This window comes from Hevea brasiliensis, chromosome 1 (assembly GCF_030052815.1).
Source record: "Hevea brasiliensis isolate MT/VB/25A 57/8 chromosome 1, ASM3005281v1, whole genome shotgun sequence".
NCBI lineage: Eukaryota > Viridiplantae > Streptophyta > Magnoliopsida > Malpighiales > Euphorbiaceae > Hevea > Hevea brasiliensis.
Window position 1 is genome coordinate 111,328,000 of NC_079493.1, and position 19,670 is coordinate 111,347,669.

The window sequence follows — 19,670 nt, forward strand, 5'->3', positions numbered from 1 at the left end:
TGGTTATTAGACTGAGATTTTTGGAGTCAGATCTGCAGAAGTATCAGAAGTGCTCAAGGTTGTCACCTCCTTAGCAATGCATGTAGATAGGGCTCACATTAGTCATATTATGTAATTTGTGAATTATAATTATTTATTATGTTGTAATGAAAATTAAGAAATTGTATGTAATATGCACCTGATGTAAATTATGAATTTATTCAATTAGTTTTCAAATTATGTAAACTAATGAAATTGAGAATATTGAAATATGTAATAAGCATGAATGAATTTGTACAAATGAGTATGGATTTGAATTACATAATAATTTTTGAAATGATGATATGAGTATGGATGAATTATTGTATGAAAAATATTAGTGAAAATTTCAAGCAGGTGAATAGTGAAATACGCCAACTGGCAATAAAATAGGAAAAACTCCGTTGGTTTCTCCTTAGATAAATAATTGATATTAAAATATAACGAGAACAAATTATTAAAGGAATAAATTAAGATAAGATAAGATTGGGTGCTCCAGCGCTGAATGTGACATGCCTTGCTCGGCTACACTGTAAACGGTTAAAGGGTGTCACAGTGGGCTTCACGTAGGTATTTTTATTTCGAGGAAATTTCATTGGCGATTAAGATTATATTTTTGGGCTAGACAGGCAGGCTGCTGGACTCATTTTGGAAGTGGGTCAATATTACAATGCTTCCTATCATTTTCAAACACCTCGGACGCGTTCCAGGTGTCAGAAGTGTAGGTAAACCCGAACTCCAATTTCCCTTTTTACCTAACATTGAGCTTAGATAGAAATGCATAAAATATTTATGGGCAGCTAGAAAATTATAATTTCAATTGTAATAGTAAAATGGTATTATTAAGGACTACAGAGAATAATTATAGAATTTTTTGGGTTAATTTGGTAAGGTTTTGTAAAGTGTTAATTTTAAGCTTAATAGATTAATTGTGTAATTATGTGAATTGGCTGGTTTGTGTAACACCCCAAATTTTTAAATAATTATTTTATATGTAGTATATGAGCTTTAACTAGTTGGAGGGTCCAGGAGTGGCCAGAAGATGTTGTTGAGATGTGAATTTGAGACTTGTAATTTTAAAAATGTGATTTGAGCTACTTTGCAGGTTGAGTAGGTTCTAGGTATAAGGAAAAATTCTGATGAATTTTCAGCAAAACCTAAGCTGTCTTTGACTCTTTTAAAGTTTTATTTTAAGTAAATATTGATAAGTTTGCAATGTAATTGTTTAGGTGAGTCGGGCCAGCCTTCCTCCTCCATCTAGTCGCCGTAGTGACTTGTGAAGTACTGTGAATAGATATTGATTTTACTTATAATTTCAATATTATTATGTATTCAAGGCATGTTTATGTATCACTTATATATATATATATATATAGTTATTGGCTAGGCATGCCTTGTATTGCATTTGTATTTGATGACATTGCTGTGATTGATGCTTTATGGCAATCTGGAGCTGCGTGTGTGAGTTGGTGTACATGTGGTGTGTATATGGATATGGGTAGGATGGATAGTCGTGGCGGGAGCTTGACTCACTGGGACCCGATCCTTATTATGGATAAGTCATGGTAGGTACGGCTCGAGTTGATCTCGCTGGCCCCTGCATTTGGATATTAAGAGAAAATCCAGCTTTGAGTTGATCTCGCTGGTAGAAGTTGGAACTAAGAGAGCTGTATGAGTATGGATTTAATACACGGGTGTGTGAGTGCTCCAGATTACTTTCGGTATGATTATGATTTGACTTATTTGAATTGTGTGAAGATGTTGCATTTCATTCTTAGGGATGCACTAGACTTAGATAACTATAGAAATTGTATGTAAAATCAATATCTTACTCTATGAGTCGAATGCTCACTCCTATTCACCTTATTTTTTTGAAGCTACAGGAGGATCCCTTTTTTAATATAACCTATATTCTTTCTCGCAGGTTTGGTCAAAGAAGTTCTATTGTCTTCTTCTTTTTTTCTTTATCTTCATTCTAGAACTTCACATGTATCGATAGTGTAATATTTATTTGGGTTTAAAATAACTAAACTTTGGGGTTGTAATATTATATATATGACTATGTATGGGTATCTGAGATGGACTATTTTATGGATGAGGAAACTGAGCTCCTGTTTAATTAATTTGTGATTGATTGAGGATAGTAAAGGTGAATTGAGCTCCCCAACTTGACATATTTTGTATTTATAGGTCAAGTGAGCTAAAAACTCTTCATTGGATAGTCTAATTTATGACCGGACTCTATCCATTTATTTTCTTGAAATTAGACAACAGTGATGGGCCACATAGTTGGGTTAGGATTATGTCAAATTGGGGAGCTCAGTTCACCTTTACTATTCTCAATCAAGAAACTTCCCATTAGATAGTCCAATCTATGGCCGACTCTATTCATTTATTTTCTTAAAATTGGACTACAGTGATGGGCCACATAGTTGGGTTAGGAATAGTTAGGCTTATTATGGGCTTTGGGGGCTTTATGTTGACCCAAGTCCTAGTGTCAGTCTAACCCATAGTTTGGGTCGTGACAGTTTGGCAGGCCCAGGAGGGGCAGTATATTGCTGTTGTGCTGTGGGCCTAAGGCCTTTGGATTATGAAGTATTGTTTGAGCTGTTTTGCAGATTGGATAAGGTTTAGGTACATGGAAAACTCTACTGAATTTTCAGCATAAAATCTAGGATGTCTTTAATTCTTTAAGTCCTTTGTTTTATTTTAATATTCATAAATTCATAAATATAATTATTTAGGTGATCCGAGTTAACCCTCCTTCTCTTCTCAGCTGCCTCAGTGAACTTCGATTAATCTGTGAGTGGATATTGATTTTATTTATAATTTCAATATTAATAATTTATATACAAGACATACTCATGCGTTCACATGTATGTATATATATATTTAGTTATATGCTAGGCATACTCTTTTGTTACATATTTTATTGAACTTGTTTGTGGATGTCACCTTAAGGTAATTTGGAATTATGTATATATGTTAGTGTGTGTATGGTATGGATGTGGACTTGGGTAGGACGGGTAGTCGCAACTAGAGCTTGACTCGCTGAGATCGATCCTTATATATGTATAAGTCAGGATGAGTATAGCTTTGAGTTGATCTCGTTGACTCCCGCACTTAGATTATTAAGAGAAAGTCCGGCTTGAATTGACCTCTCTGGCAAGTATTGGAATTAAGATAGCTGTATAGGGGATCAGCTCCCATATATATATTGATATGACACACGGATGTGTGAGTGCTCCAAATTATCTTTTGTGCGAATATTGTTTGAATTACTTGAAAATATGTGAATATATTGTATTTCATATATAGAAATGTATTAGGTTTAGATAGTTATAAAAATTATATCTAAAATCAATATATTACTCTATGAGTCGAACGTCCACCCCTGTTCAACTATTTTTCCTCAGGTGACAAGTGGACTTGTTAAGAATAACCTACTTTCTTTTCTCGTAGGTTTAATCAGAAAAGTCTAGTTGTGCTTTTATTATCTTTGTTTCAATTCTAGAATTCCACATATACCAGTAGTTGTATTATTTTCATCTGGGATTGTAATAACTTAATTTTCTGAAATTATAAACTCAGTTATGTGAGATTACTTGGATGCTTGGGATTTTATTACTGTGGAGTTGAGCTCCCATATGTTTATTTATCTGTTTTGAGTATTGTGAGGATGAGCTGAGCTCCATAAATTTTTGATATTTTATATTAAAGGTTGAGTCAGTTAATGCTCCCTGTTCAATAGTCCAATTTATGGCTGGACTCTATCCATTTATTTTCCTGAAATTGGACTATTTTTATAGGCTATATGTTTGGACTAGAAATAATTAGGCTTACTACGGGGTTTGAAGGCCTTATGCTGACTCAAATTCTAATACTGATTCAGCCCAGAAATCAGGTCGCAACATTATTATAAAAAAATTGTGGGTAACTAGACTTTATTTCTATAATTTCAATACGTTAACACTAAAAAGACAATCAATTTTTGCAATCGATAAAAATCGATTGCTATTGTAACTGATTTTACCATCAATTAGTGATTTCGATTTTTTTTAGTAAAATTGTTAATTTTTAAAAATTTAACAACTGATTCAAGAATTGATTGTTTTATAATTATTTATTAAATTAGTTACTAATCGACATTAGAAAAATCTTAAATATACGATTAGCAACCAATTAAGAAATTCGTTGCTATTAGCAACCGATTGCTAAATTAAAGAGTTATTTCGAGTGACTCCAAAATTTAATAACTGATTTACAATTTGTTACAAAAATCAATTGATATTTATTAGTTAGTTGCTAACCGATTTAGCGATCAGTCCTTTTATAATCCACTGAATCGATTGCTAAATTGTTTTATTAGTGTAAGTCTCTCTCTCTCTATATATATATTAGTAAAAATTAAAATGAATATTTAATTTGCATGATAATTAAACTACATTTTATTTTATTTTAATTTTTTAAATTACAAGGTCAAACTTCGTCAAATATTCATTAAACCTCATTTTCTAAGAAACGTAACAAAACTTCCATCAACATCTAAAATAAGGATTAGCAAGCTAAAAAGAAACGAAGGCCATATAGTCTATATTATACTATTTTCCTTAAGGTTAGCTCAAAATCACTAATAGTTTTAAAATTGAATAAAAAATATTTTTACATTTTATTTTCGTTAAATAAAAAACCTTTTTATTAAAATTACATTTTTACTACTAGTGATTACTAAAAATACAACAAATCTAGCTTTTAATAAGAATTTTTTAACATCATTTTGTACTTGATATTAGAATAATAAATAATATCAATGTAACATCAACGTAACATATCTAAATCATGATTAAAAAGTAATACAACCAAGAATTAGTGCTGAAAATAAATTTTTATATCTCCTCCAAAATCTATTTATTAGGCTTTTAATCATATTTTTAAGGTTATTTTACGAATTATAAATTAATTATGCGGCTTACTAGCCTATTATCAGTTGACTAAATAACAATAAATTTCTCCAAAATATAAGAGAATGATTTTTTTAATCAATGAAAATAACTACATCTTAATTTAACTTTTACATGGATTAAGGAAAAAAATACTTAATATAGTTAAACTGTCACGACCCAACCTATGGGCCAGACCGGCACTAGGACCTGGGCCAGCCTAAAGCCCCCGAGTCCCATAATAAGCCTAACTATTCTTCAACCCAACTCTAAGGCCCATTTGGGCTCAATTTTAAGAATTCAACCGGACAGAGTTCGACCATAAAATTGACCATTTAAAGAGGAGTTTTTTACTCGTTCAATCCCATCATGTATACAATTAATAATTTTATAGGTCCAACATAACTTTTATAATACAGGCCCAAAATAAAAATAAGTGCTTCTAACACATGCGGAGTCTAAAATTTAACTCAATTGTACAAAATACATTAAATACTATCAATGGACCTGTGAAGAAGAAGAGCAGGTTAGCCACAATAAATAATCCTCTTGTAGCCTAAAAAAATAGATGAACAGGAGTGAGCGTTCGACTTAGAGAGTAAAATATCAATTTTAACCATAATCTCTATAACTATCTAAAGCTAATGCACCCTGTGGAGTGAAATGCAACATCGTAATAATTTTCATATCATAACAGCAAAAAGGCAATTTGGAGTACTCACACACCCAACACTGTCAAACAATACATATATGGGAGCTGATCTCCTATACAGCCCTCTTAATCCAACCTCTGCCAGCGAGTATCTCTCAAGCCAGACTTTTGCTTAATAAACCAAATGCGGGGTCCCAGCGAGTGTCTCTCAAGCCGTGTCTACCCCGAAAGACCGGGTCCTAGCGAGTGTCTCTCAAGCCGTGTCTACCCGTCCTGTCCATATCCAATACCATACCACATGCACGCCACGCACACATACTGCTCCAAATTACCAAAAACAACATCCATGGCATTTCAACAATTATGAATGTAATATAAAATGTGCCTAGTATTTAACTACATAGATACATATTTATAAGTGATGCATGGGCATGCTTGAACATATAATAATATTGAAATTATAATTAAAATTAATATTTTACTCACAGACTTAATCGAAGTCATTGTAGCGGCTGAGTAGAGGAGGAAGGCTGTCCCGACTCACCTAACAATTTTATTATAATTATTTAATACATTTGACTAAATACAAACTGAGAAAAGATCAAAGATGTCCTAATCGTGTTGAAAATCCGGCAGAGTCTCCCTTATACCTATAACGTATCCAACCTGCAAAAGGGCTCAAAATGCACTTCTATATCCACAAATCACACATCCACAAACTCAATCACATCACATAGCCTCTCCTGAGCCCATCCAAACAGTCAACAATCACAATGTGAAAAATTACAGTTTAGTCCTTATAATTAACCCTTTTTGCAAAAACTACCCAAATGAGCTCTAAAAACTCTAAAACTTTGCCCCGCGGTCCTTAGCAATATTACTAAGCTAATGCAAAAGAAATTATAATTTTCTAAGCTACCACGAATATTCTATGGATTTTTAATCCAATTCGTGCACTAGATAATTAAGAAAAAGTAAGGTTCGTGTTTACCTATGCCGATTCCGACCCCGGAAACGCGCTCAAGACGTCTGACAACAGTGGGGTAGCCAAAATCTCAACCCAATTCCAAGACTTTTTCGGTAGCCTGTCTGCCTGACCCGAAATTTGTAAACCTGGGCAACCGTTGAATTTTCGCGAATTGAAGGTACCTACACGAAGCCCACAACACGAGGGTTAGTATATAATTTTTATGAAATTTTGTAAACTCATCCAGTACTCGAAAAAATACTACAAAGTTTTGCAGGACCCACCGAAAAATGGTGTCAAAAAATTTTGAAATTGGTATTGCTGTGAAGCTCTCGACGAGTGGAGCACTCCGGTACTCTCAATTTTCTCGTGGGGTTTACGGTTTGCGAGAAATTTAGCTCAAAACTCAAAATGGGCTAAAACTTCCCGGATAAAAATTGAGCAAACCGTTCAATGGACTTTGGTGTTCTTGGTGTCTATGGAAAGGTCTCGAGGTGTAGATGAGGTTTGACACAAGACCCGATTCGATTGGTGGCCGGATCGGCCAGAATCGGCCCGAGAAGCGGAATCGGCCCGCTGCACATTGGCGCATCTTTAGGCGCGTATTCCCGGCGCCTCAGGCGATGGCCGGCGAGGGGGACAGGCCGGGGTGGTGCGCCGGCGAGCTAGGAAGGCTAGGGCGGTGAGAGGAGGAGAGAGAAAATGGGAGAGAGAAAACGGGAGAGAAAGAGGGAGTGTCGGGAGCCCGCGCGGAGGGAAGAAGAAAATGAAATGGGCCGGTCCGATTTGATCAGTCTGATCTGATCCTATTCGATTCTGTCGATCTGATTCAGGATAAAAAATTTTAAATTTTTACTCTGTCTTAGGATCGAAAACGAGGCCCAAAAATTCTGAAAAAATTCTAGAAAACTCAGAAAAATTCGTAGAGTCCAAATATATTTTTAATTTTGCCACGTGGTCTTTAAATTAATTTTTAAAAATCATAAAAGTTTTATATTTTCAGAAAATTGAACTCGATTTCTAAAATCCGAAAAATTTCAAATAATTTCCTAAAATTTAAACAAAATAAAATATTAATATCTATCCATAAAATAATTAATTTAAAAATTATGGGTGTTACATAAACTATAATTTTTTCCTTTTTTTCCTTATTATACCCTTATATTAATCATCATGAAACGAATCAAAATTTAATTAATTAATGTGAAAGGTTTTTTTTATTTTGTTGGTCTACTATAAAAAAGATGAGTTTATAAAAACTGATCAAAAAAATATTTTATTAAATAGATTTTTCTAGGAATATAGAATATCAAGTTTTAATGAGTTGTTTATTTTAATGTATTTGATTAATTGTGATAGGAGTATTTTATTTAAAGGTTGGGCGGACTAATAGAATATATTTATTAATAGAGATGTCATTAAATAGGAATAGAAAAGAAAATTAAACAAATTATTTTATTTTAAAAAATGAAACAGGACCATATTATGGGACAAGCGAAAAAGGAAAATGAGTCTATTTTTATAGAATAGAGGGAATAATTTTTTAAATTAATTAGTTCATTTTCATCTAATCTCAATGAGAAAATAGTAATTCACATGCTATGTTGATTTGAATTTTATGGGACTAAAGTAAATTTAGGGTTCGTTGATTTGAATTTTAAATTTGAATATTGATTGTATTGTGAAATTGTAAATTTTAAATTTATTGTCATTTTTTTGTTAGGTTTTGTTGTAATTGTTTGTTCTTCGAACTGTGAATTTAAGAATAAATGAATAATTTTGTTTCTTTCTCTTTCTGTATTTGTGAATTTATGCATTGCTGTATTTGTGTTTATGATAGTGAATGTAAAATTGTGGAATAAGAAATCAATTTACTAAACTAAATTGAATCGAATAAACTTTGTTTCAGTTTTATTTTTTAATAATTTAATTTTTTTAATTTTTCATTTTAGTTGGATATGAAATTGAATCAATAGTTTGTTCACTCTAATTGTTAACAACTCAAATTTACAAATATTTATATTTAATCAAAATTTTTATTTATTTTAATATTTAAAAAAAATTTTGTTGCATTAAATATGTTATAATAAGTATTGTATATATGAGTATTTATACTCAAATAATAATTAAGTTTGGGGAGTGTAGTTAAGAACAAATAGCTCAAAATATATAAATTAAGATTTGTTTATTTCTAAAAAGTATATATATATATATATATATATATATATATATATATATATATATCAAAATTGTGTTAATTGAGCTCTAATTACCTTTTAAGATTATTTTAAAAATTTTGAAATTAAGAGGATGTTTGATTTGATTAGTTACTTTTAACTTATGATTTAAATTAAAAATAAGTAGTTAATTATTTAGTAAAATTACTTTAAAAATGACTTTTAAATAATTTAAGTGTTTAGTTAAAAGGTGATTAAGAGTAATTTAATTAGTTAAAATTACCAAAAAAGATATATAATTAAATATTATAATATCAGTTAAAATGAGAATAGAGGTGATATTTTTATAAATTATTAAAATAATATAGTCTTTTACTTGATCTAAGAATAATTTTAAAATAAGTAGATAAGTTATAAATAAGTAGGGCTGAGTATAGGGATGGCAACAGATCGGATTTATGCGGGTACCCGATCTGACCGAACCCTAATAGGACAGGTTTGGATAGTATATAATCGGGTTTGGGACGGGTTCAGGTTTGAAATTTAATACCCGTGATGGTTTCGGGTCAGGTTCGGGTTTTATATGTTGGGTATCCGTTACCCAAATCCATTTATATAAATATTTAATTAAATATAAAATATATATTTTTTTAATAATATTTATAAATTTATAAATTTTATTTTATATAAAATAAAATTGAAATATTTTATGAAATTATTAAAATTTTAAAATATAAATTATTAATAAAAATAATTTTTTATATAGATTATTAATTAAATATATAAAATTAATCGGGTTCAGGTGTTTTTCCGGGTAATAACAATCGGGTTTGGAACGGGTTCGAGTAGTTGAGACTAAATTTTAATCAGATTTGGTACGGGTTCGAATTTTGAGAATATTAATCGGGTTCGGGTTCGGATAGGGTGATTTTCGCGAGTACCCTAGTCGTTGCCATCCCTAGCTGAGTATTCGGTTTAAACCAAACCAAACCGAATTGAATCATCAAAATTGAATTAATCAAATTACTATATCTTAGAAATCGAACCGAGCTGAAATGAATGAAAATCGAATCAAACCGAACCGCTCTATTTCAGTTCGATTCAGTTTGAACTGATTGGTTTTTGAGTTTGAATGAATTTTTTAATTTAGATTTGATTTTCAAGTTATTTGGTCTGATTTTGATCTTAGTTTGAACCTAATAACCATTAATCAATGAAATTAAATAATTTATATATATATATATATATAATTACATATAATTCATAAATTCCCTATAAAAATAAATCAATTTAAAAATCAATAAAGTAATTTGATTAGGTTTGGTTTAACTGATTTTTTTTTCTTTAAAACCGAATCGAATAAAAATAAATGAAATTCTTAAAATACAAAACCAAACCAAATTTAATTATCTTAAAAATCAAACCGAATTATCGAATTAAAGCAGTTCAATTCGATTTATTCAGTTCAAATCAACTAGTACTCACCCTTAAAAATAAGTTACCCTTACTTATAACTTTTAACTTATTTTAAATAGATTTTTTAACTTATAAATCAAACTAAATACTAAACTACTTATAAGTAAGTTTGATTCACTTATAAGTTAAAGTAAAACTCTGCCTAAGTAGTTTGCGCTTAGCCGGTCCTAAGCCAGGATAAAGGAGGAGAGTTGTGGTAGGTGACAACCAGGGTAAAAATTTCGTTACACCTTATGATATGGATTCAAATGATATAAACATTAGGGCGTCCTCTACTAACAACGCGCTACATCAGAGCCCGGGTATAGTGAGAAATATGCAAGGGTATAGGGCGTTCACCGAAAGCGACGCGCCATGCCAGCGCCCGGGTGTGGTGTTAAGTGAGCAAGGGTTCCCACATCATAGACGGGTGTGGGTAAAGAAGTTAGTCCATAGGACAGATAGTAAAACAGATAGTGGAACACAACACAAGATAGACATAGAAAACAATAGAAGATATCATAGAAGGAGACTAATTAAGAAGGAGCAGGATAGGAGGAGGATCAGGGTTGGTACTTGGAATGTTGGATTACTTACAGAAAAATTAATAGAGCTTGTGGATACCTTAGAAAGGAGAAGGGTGAATATTGCTTGCATTCAGGAGACTAAATGAGTAGGAGAGAAAAGTAAGGAAGTGGGTAATTCAGGGTACAAACTATGGTTTATCAGAAAGGAGAGAAACAAGAATGGAGTGGGCATAATCATAGACAAGACATTGAAAGACGCAGTAATAGCTGTGAAAAGAGTAGGAGATATAATTATATTAGTAAAGCTAGTACTAGAAGGAGAAACAATAAATATAGTTAGTGCTTATGCCCCACAAATAGGACTAGACAGTGAGAGTAAATAAAAGTTTTAGGAAAATATGGATGATTTAATGCAAAGCATACCGAATGAAGAGAATGTTTTCATTGGTGGAGATTTGAATGGACATGTAAGAAGTGATAGACAAGGTTATGAGAATGTTCATGGAGGTTTGGGTTTTGGCAGTCGAAATGAGGAGGGAAAAAGTATCATAGATTTTACTATGGCATACGACCTAATACTAGCAAATACCTATTTTATAAAAAGAGAGTAACATTTAGTGACTTTCAAAAGTGGGCAACATAGAAGCCAAATCGACTTCCTCTTAACTAGGAAGACAAATAGAGCTCTATGCAAGGATTGCAAGGTCATTCCAGGAGAGGCTTTAATAAGTCAACATCGGTTGGTGGTATTGGATGTCAAGTTTAGGAACAATTCAAGTAAGGTCAGAAGAAATAGTGTAGCTCAAGCAAAGTGGTGGGAGTTCAAAGGAGTAAAGCACGTAAAGTTCAAAAATGAGCTTTTCGAGTCCAAAGTATGGAAGCTGGGTATGGAGGCCAATAATATGTGGATACAGATGGCATCAAAGATTAGAGAAGTAGCTAGAAAAGTAGTTGGAGAGTCCAAAGGACATGGACCACCCTCAAAAGAGAGATGGTGGTGGAATGAGGAAGTACCAAAGGCAGTGAAGAGAAAAAGGGAATGGTATAAGAAATTACTTAAATGTGATGATAATGAGGCATATAAACAGTACAAGATAGCAAAGAAAGAGGCAAAAAAGGCAGCTAGTCAAGCAAGAGCACAAGCCTTTGAAAAGTTATATGAGAAACTTGGAACTAAAGAAGGGGAGAAAGATATTTATAAATTATCAAGGAGGAGACAAAGGAAATGTCAAGATCTTAATCAAGTTAGGTACATTAAGGATAAAGAAGGAAAAGTGTTGGTGAAAGATGAGCACATTAAAGAAAGATAGAGAATTATTTTAATGATCTCTTTAATAATAGTCAAAATGGTAATAACATGAATATAGACTATAGAACAATAGAAAAGAATTTGAATTATACTAGAAGGATTAGATCTTTAGAAGTAAAGGAAGCACTTAAGAGAATGAAAGTGGGTAAAGCCTGTGGACCCGATGAAATACTAATTGAAGTGTGGAAGTGTTTGGGAGATATGGGAGTGGCATGGTTAACTAAATTATTTAATAAGATTCTAAACTCAAAAAAATGCCTAATGAATGGAGGAGGAGTATTTTAGTATCTATTTTTAAAAATAAGGAAGACATACAGAGTTGCTCAAACTATAGGGGAATTAAACTCATGAGTCATACTATGAAGTTGTGGGAGATAGTTGTGGAGCATCGACTACGTCATGATACTTCTATCTCTCCCAATCAATTTGGTTTAATACCCGGTCGTTCAACTATGGAAGCGATCTTTCTCATTAGAAGCTTGATAGAGAAATATAGAGATGTGAAGAAAGATCTACACATGGTTTTTATTGATTTGGAGAAGGCTTATGATAGTGTTCCAAGAGATGTCTTATGGAATGTGTTAGAACAAAAGAGGGTATCTATTAGGTACATACAAGTGTTGAAAGATATGTATAAAGGAGCAACTACTATTGTGCATACAGTGGGAGGGGACACAAGAGATTTTCCGATCTCAATTGGATTACACTAAGGATCAGCCATAAGTCCTTACCTTTTTACATTAGTTTTAGATGAATTGACGAAACATATACAAGAGAGTATTCTTTGGTGTATGATGTTTGCGGATGATATTGTTCTGATAGATGAGACACAAGAAGGAGTCAATAGAAAGCTAGAGTTTTGGAGAAGTACTCTAGAGTCAAAGGGTTTTAAGTTAAATAGAATGAAGACAGAATACATGCATTGCAAGTTCAGTGAAGGCTAAACTGGTGATAGGGAATGAGTTAGTTTGAATGGAGTGGTACTGTCCCAAAGTAATCACTTTAAATATCTAGGCTCAGTCCTTCAAGTAGATGGAGGATGTGAGGAGGATGTTAGTCATAGGATTAAAGCCGGATGGTTGAAGTGGAGACGTGTCACGAGAGTTTTATATGATCGTAACATTCCTAATAAGTTGAAAGGAAAATTTTATCGTACAGCCATACGACCGGCTATATTATATGGTAGTGAGTGTTGGGCACTGAAAGAGTCGTATGCGTCTAAGATAAGAATTGCAGAAATGAAAATGTTAAGGTGGATAAGTGGCCATACTAGACTAGATAAAGTTCGTAATGAGAGTATTAGAGAAAAGGTAGGAGTGGTGCCAATTAAAGATAAGTTGAGGGAAGGGAGATTGAGGTGGTTTGATCATGTGAAGCGCAGATATACGGAGGCTCCAGTTAGACAAGTAGAACACATTAGGTTAGAGGATAGAAAGAAAAAAAGGGGTAGACCTAAATTAACTTAGAGGAGAGTAGTACAATATGACCTAAAAGTATTATACATTTCTGAGGATTTAACCCAAAATCGTTTAGAGTAGAGAAAGCGAATCCATATAGCCGACCTCAAATTTTTTAGATAAAAACTTAGTTGAGTTGAGTTGAGTTGTATCTCATTCACCAACCTGTTTTATATTTGAATTTAAAAAAAGTTTTTAAGTTAATAAAAATAAAATATAAGAGTATCTTAATTTAATTTTTAAACAAAAAAAATCTATTAATAATATTGACCAAATTTGAGGGAAATAATAATTCACCAAGAAAAAAAATAAAACAAACAAATTGATAGAAAGTAGCAAAGGGTAAGGTAGGAAAAGTGATAAAGTTGGAAGGAGGTTTGAGTAATTATGACAAGCCGCGTCAATCCTTGCTATAAATAGCTAGGAAAGGCCAAAGCCCTAGAGTATATCCCAATTGCAGCTGCGTCGCTTCTGAAGCCACTCTGCTAAACCGGTTCTCCTTTCTCCCTCTCTCTCTCTCTCTCTCCAATGGACGTTTGCATTTTATGAAAATAAAGAGAAGGTGCGATGATGATGAGATAATAATCTCGTTAATCTGATCATTATCATGAGGACCAATCCTCTAATCCATTCTTAATACCACTGAGCACTCTTCTCTTTTTTTTTTTTTTTTTTTTAATGCCTGGTATATGATTTTGTTTGATTATCATTACTGCTGATGATTCTGAATCTTTGCACTCTGTTTTTATCACCAATTTAGTTTCTTAATCTTGTCATAATTAGAAGCAAATTAAAAGTTATTTTTCCCAATATAGTTAATAGAAGTGGTTGTGATTAACTGCATTCGTGTTTGCGTTTCTGCTGATTTAGCTCATTACCCACTTGATAAATTGGGTATGTTGGAAAATCTTTACCCACTTGATAAATTGGGTATGTTGATTTAGGCTGGTTCTGAATCAAAATCGTACTGAAGAAGTGAAATTAAAATTAGTCAAAATCGAAACTAAAATCAATCCTAGAAGATTCGGTTCTAATAAGTTTCAGACTGAAACCCTCAATTTCGATCCCAGAACTGGCTCTTGCTGATGGAGAAAGAAAAAAGTTAATGCTTTATATTTGTGAATGGAAATTAAAAACAACGATTGATGTTTGTTTTGAATGTTGTTTATCAACTTCTGAGCCATGTTTAGCTCACTCTAAAATTGGAAAATGGAACTTAATAGTTGGAAAAATTTTTTCATTCACAATGGAAATAAAACTTTTATGGTAATTTTAAATTTGAAGAACTTAAATCATGCTTGTGAGATTCGATATCTCAGGTTGTAAATTATTATTATTTTTTTAAATAAATGGTCAAAAGTGAGAATTTAAGATAAAATAGTAATTTATTTTAATTTTATTAATAATTTATATTTTAAGTATGTAATAATTTTATTAACATATTTAAAATTTTAGTTAAAAAATATAATTTTTCAATGTTTATTAATAAAATTATAAAAAATATATATTCGTACATTTAATTAATAATTTTTATGAACGGACCCAATGTAATAGTAATAGGGTTGAATATTGAAAATTAAAATGGTAGGGATTATAATTATTTATATTAGAAGTTCTAACAAACAACCTAACTAATTACAACCAATTTTAGCTCATTCCCTAACAATTTCTATTCTCGCCACATGGTTGTATTGCTCCAATAACAAAAGCATTTTATCCGTTATGGTTGTTGGTTCCTGCTGCTCCCATCACAAAAGCATTTCATTCGTTACGGTTGTTGGTTCTCGCCTCCATCTAATGCACCGTTTTCCTCACAATTTGTAATAATACTCCCCTCCTCAAGTTTCCTTGCCCCCAAGGAAAGAAAAAAAAAGGCTAACGCAACTGGAAATCATCAGCAAATTACCATGTTGCATCTGCTGGTGAATAACCTTGCCAATGGATAAGGAGTTGCGTTGCAGCAGCATTCTTACGCTTTACCATTCGTTGATCAAGAATAGCTTGTGGCTATACAATAGATCGATGAGACATTGGAGGAAGCTCTGATGAAGCTGTAATGGAGGCATAGGCAAGTTTCAAAAGGGTTACATGGAAACATTATGGATAATAGCATCAGATGGAAGACGAAGCCTATAAGCAGATTGCCCAATGCGCTCAATAATTTGGTATGGACCATAATATTTAGCCTAGAATTTGGAAGAACTATGAGCAATTGACTGTTGGGCATAAGATTGTAACTTAAGCAAAACCATATCTCCCACATCAAACTGGCGATCAGTGCGATGTTTGTCCACCTGCTGTTTCATCTTGTTCATAGCTCGTTGGAGATGATGCTTGAGTAAAGTAATAACAGTTTCTCTACTACGAAGATGAAGATCAACAGCTGCCACATGAGAATCCTCAGGCACATAAGGGACATGGAGGGGTAGCGGTACACCATAAAGGGCCTCAAATATGGTTGTCTATATAGCTGAATGAAAGCTAGTATTGTATCAAAATTCTACTAAATTGAGCCAATCTACCCATTGACTAAGGGAATCACCTACTGCACACTGTTGATAAGTTTCTAGACATCTATTTACCACCTCACTTTGCCCATCCGTTTGTGGATGATAGGCGGTAGAATATTGTAGTCCCACCCCTTGAAATGCAAACAAATCTCTCCAGAAATTGCTTAAAAAAACTGGGTCATGATCGGATGTAATTGTGTTTGGAATTCCATGTAGCTTAAACACTCCTTCCATGAAAACTTTAGCTCCTGACGGAGCTATGTAGGGGTGAGAGAGAGGAAAGAAATGGGCAAACTTTGTAAGGCGATCTACTACCACAAAAATAACCATCTTCCCATGAGAGCGAGGCAGACCTTCAACAAAATCCATCGTTAAGTTAGTAAAAATACCTGTAGGAAGAGGTAAAAGTTGCAATAATCCTAGAGTTGCCACTGTTTCATATTTATATCTTTGAAAATATTGCATTCTCGGATGAAATTTTGAGTTGATCGCCAAAGACTAGATCAATACACAACAACGGAGAGACGTCTACTTGTGATATTAACCCCTAAGTGTCCCCTAGTAGCTAATGAATAAAAAAGCTGCAACAATTTCTCTCTTAATTGGACATCATTCCCCACCACTAGCTTCCCATTTCGTCTTAGTTGATCAAAATGGTTTGTATGGTGAATCTGTGAAAAAGGGTCATCCTAAAGGTCTTTAATCAGTTGCTATATGGTAGAGTCATTAATCATGATTGTTGAATATCTTTCAATAATTAAATGGGTAAAATCTTAAATGGGTAAAATCATGGCTTGTAAAGCATTTAATTCCCCCATTGGAACCTGAGACAAGGCATTAGCGATAGTGTTCTCCTTCCCTTTTTTTTTAGCGCAACTCATATTTAAATTGAAGCAATTTGGAAGCCAAGCCTGTTGAGTTGGTGTGGTCAGTCATTGCTCCAGTAGGTACTTTAATGGTTGATGATTAGTTTGTATAATAAAGTGGTTGAAGAAGGTAGGATTCCCATTTTTTAACTGCAAATAAGATAGCTAACATCTCACGATCATAAGCTGAAAGTTGTTGGTTACAAAGTGAAAGAGCCTTGCTTATATAAGCAATTGAATGTCCTCCTTGAGTTAAAATTGTCCCAATCCCTCATCTAGAAGCATCCGTCTCTACTATAAAAGTCTTATCATAACTAGGTGTCGACACCATATTTTGGCCGATCACCGAAGTCAATGAACTTTGAAAATCGACCCCTAACTGACATTTTTCGGTTATAAGTAACTTGATTAGGAAATAAACCGATCCCGCATCTAGTCAAATGCTTTCCGATCTCTCAACAAAGGAGATCACACCAATATCAGGTCCCCATGCCATCCAATCTTATTTTCGATCTCTCTTTTATAAATATTATGGAAAATCGTTTAATAAAGTTAAGGTTTCAGTCCGACTTAATGGTGTTTCCGATCTTAAGTGTTCAAATCAAGTTTTCAATTTTAATGATCTAAAGTTCTATCCGGTGTTTGGTCTCGGCTTAGGCCGATCTTATGGTTACAATATTCTTTCGACCTCTTATACCTAGATTAATAATCGCTGTTAAGTTTGATGTCCTAATACGTTCAAACAATCAAGCACTCATACAATTTGGATACTTTCCGATCTCATCAAGGAATTGAACAAAAGGGATTTCATTTCATATCAAAATAAATGTTACAAGTCATTCGGCTGGAGGGTCACCCCTAGCCTGTTCTCCAGGTACATTGACATTTCGCTCAGTCTCTCTCTCTCTCTCTCTCTCTCGGTTTCCTCCTCGCTCTCCTATTCGTCTTGAGGAGCCAGATCCACCATCCACGAAAAGTCTTCCCCGGGGTAACGCCTCTTAAGCTCAGCCAAAAGATCGATGTGGGAATTCACATAGGCACCAGCTTCCCTCGTCACAGCCTCTTCTTCTTTCGCTCTGATCTCTTCTGTAAGGCGAGCAACGTCAGTAGTTCGGAGCGCCCGAGCTTCTCCAAGTTCACAAGCCTGATCGGCCAATTTATCCTCATAGGATTTCATCCGACCTTCGATTTTAGCAATGTAGTCATGGCCGGATGAAAGTTGGGCTTGGGCAGAAGCTGCGTCCTGGACTGCTTTTAGAATTTCTTGCCTCAGAAGACGAGTCTTTTCCCTGATTATATGCTGGTTCACCAGGCTCTCTACACTCAAACTCATCGTCTAGGCCAGGAGATCGTCAATGCTACTCGGGACCAGCCTGTTTCGATCCTCCTGGAGGCAGATGGAAGCTCCCAGAATCTTGGCCAAGCCCGGATTCTCCCGAACTAATCGGTTCTTCTCTAAGGAATGAATAAGGACCTGGCACCTCGAGACAAGGTCCTCACAGTAGGTTGGGAAGGCCCACCTTCCGCACTAGAAGGAACAGGTGGAGGTGGTGGCTCTTCTTGTCGAGGGGGAGAAGAAGCTAATTCTACTTCTGAGACTGGTTGCCTCGAAGGTAGGGACGAATCTCCCGGCACTTCTCCCGAATCCCGCCCAAGCGTCTGTGATGCCGCGGCAGTCTTCATTTCTCATACCTTCTGGGAGACTTCTCTTTTCTGCTTGCGGCTCTCCTTTGCGCCTTCGCCTCCAGCCATTTCTGCACAGAAAAACAGTTAGTGAGATTACCTAAACCAAGAGACTAAAGATTTAGGTTATACCGGTCCCGGATCCGAGGTCAGAAAGCTGCAGTTTATAGTTTTCATTGGCGATCATCCACATCAGCCACCATTTTCGTTCAGCCATAATAGCGTATAGGCACGAATACTTTTGAGTGGCCACTTGATCCTTTAATTCCATTACCATGGCACCCTCGTCCCTGCTCAGGGCGATTTTCTTGGGAATTCATGGGCCCAGATGCTGTCAGCTACGTGGGAAACCCTCAAAACCGTTCAGAATCTTGCTCCTCAACATAAAGAAGCGATTCTTCCAATTTTTCAGTGAAGAGGGGAGATCGGTAAAAAGCCCACAGTGCGGTTTGGCTTGGAAGAACCAATACTCGTCGTCCTTTCGACGAGTAAGTCTATGCAGCTTGGCAAAAACCTTTGCTGTAGGCTTGAGCTTCTTAGCTCAGCATAAGCCTCTGAAAGCCACCAGAATTCGCCATGAGTTCGGATGTACTTGGACTATACATACGTGGTGGAACTTCAAAACGTCCTTGAAGAAGTTGTCAAGAGTAAATCGAAGCCCGGCTTTTAATTGCTCTTCATATATCATGATCGCATCATTTTCTTCAAAGAAGTGATCAGCTCGGAGATCGCCATGGCATCTAATAAGCTCGTATGAGTCGATCCGAAGGTTGTACTCTTGATTGATCGACTGCAGATCGGTTTCTTGGAGGATCGATGGCAATTCATCCACAGGAAGATTTTCTCTCCCAGAGGAATGTGTTCGTCTTGATTGTGCCGCTTGACCACGGGCTGAAACAGAGGTTGTAGGAGGCTTAGGGAGCCCACTCGACCTAATCACCTCGACTTCATCCGATGACCACGAAACATGGACGGAATGAGGGCTCGCCGCTGTTCATTTTCAAAGAAATGAAAGAAGTTTGACTAAGAGAAAGATCAAAACCCTTACCGGAATGTGATCGGTGTCGGAAAAACTTGAAGATACGAGAGAATTTTGGAATCGCTCGCAA

The 19,670-nt window shown here is 34.5% G+C and overlaps 1 non-coding gene across 1 annotated transcript; it reads left to right on the forward strand.

Moving 5' to 3' along the window:
* The first annotated feature begins 14,065 nt into the window (after positions 1-14,065).
* Positions 14,066-14,150, forward strand: LOC131170123 (small nucleolar RNA U30). The gene has a single exon (XR_009141070.1). It is a non-coding gene; the product is annotated as a small nucleolar RNA U30 (small nucleolar RNA).
* The last annotated feature ends 5,520 nt before the right edge of the window (positions 14,151-19,670 follow it).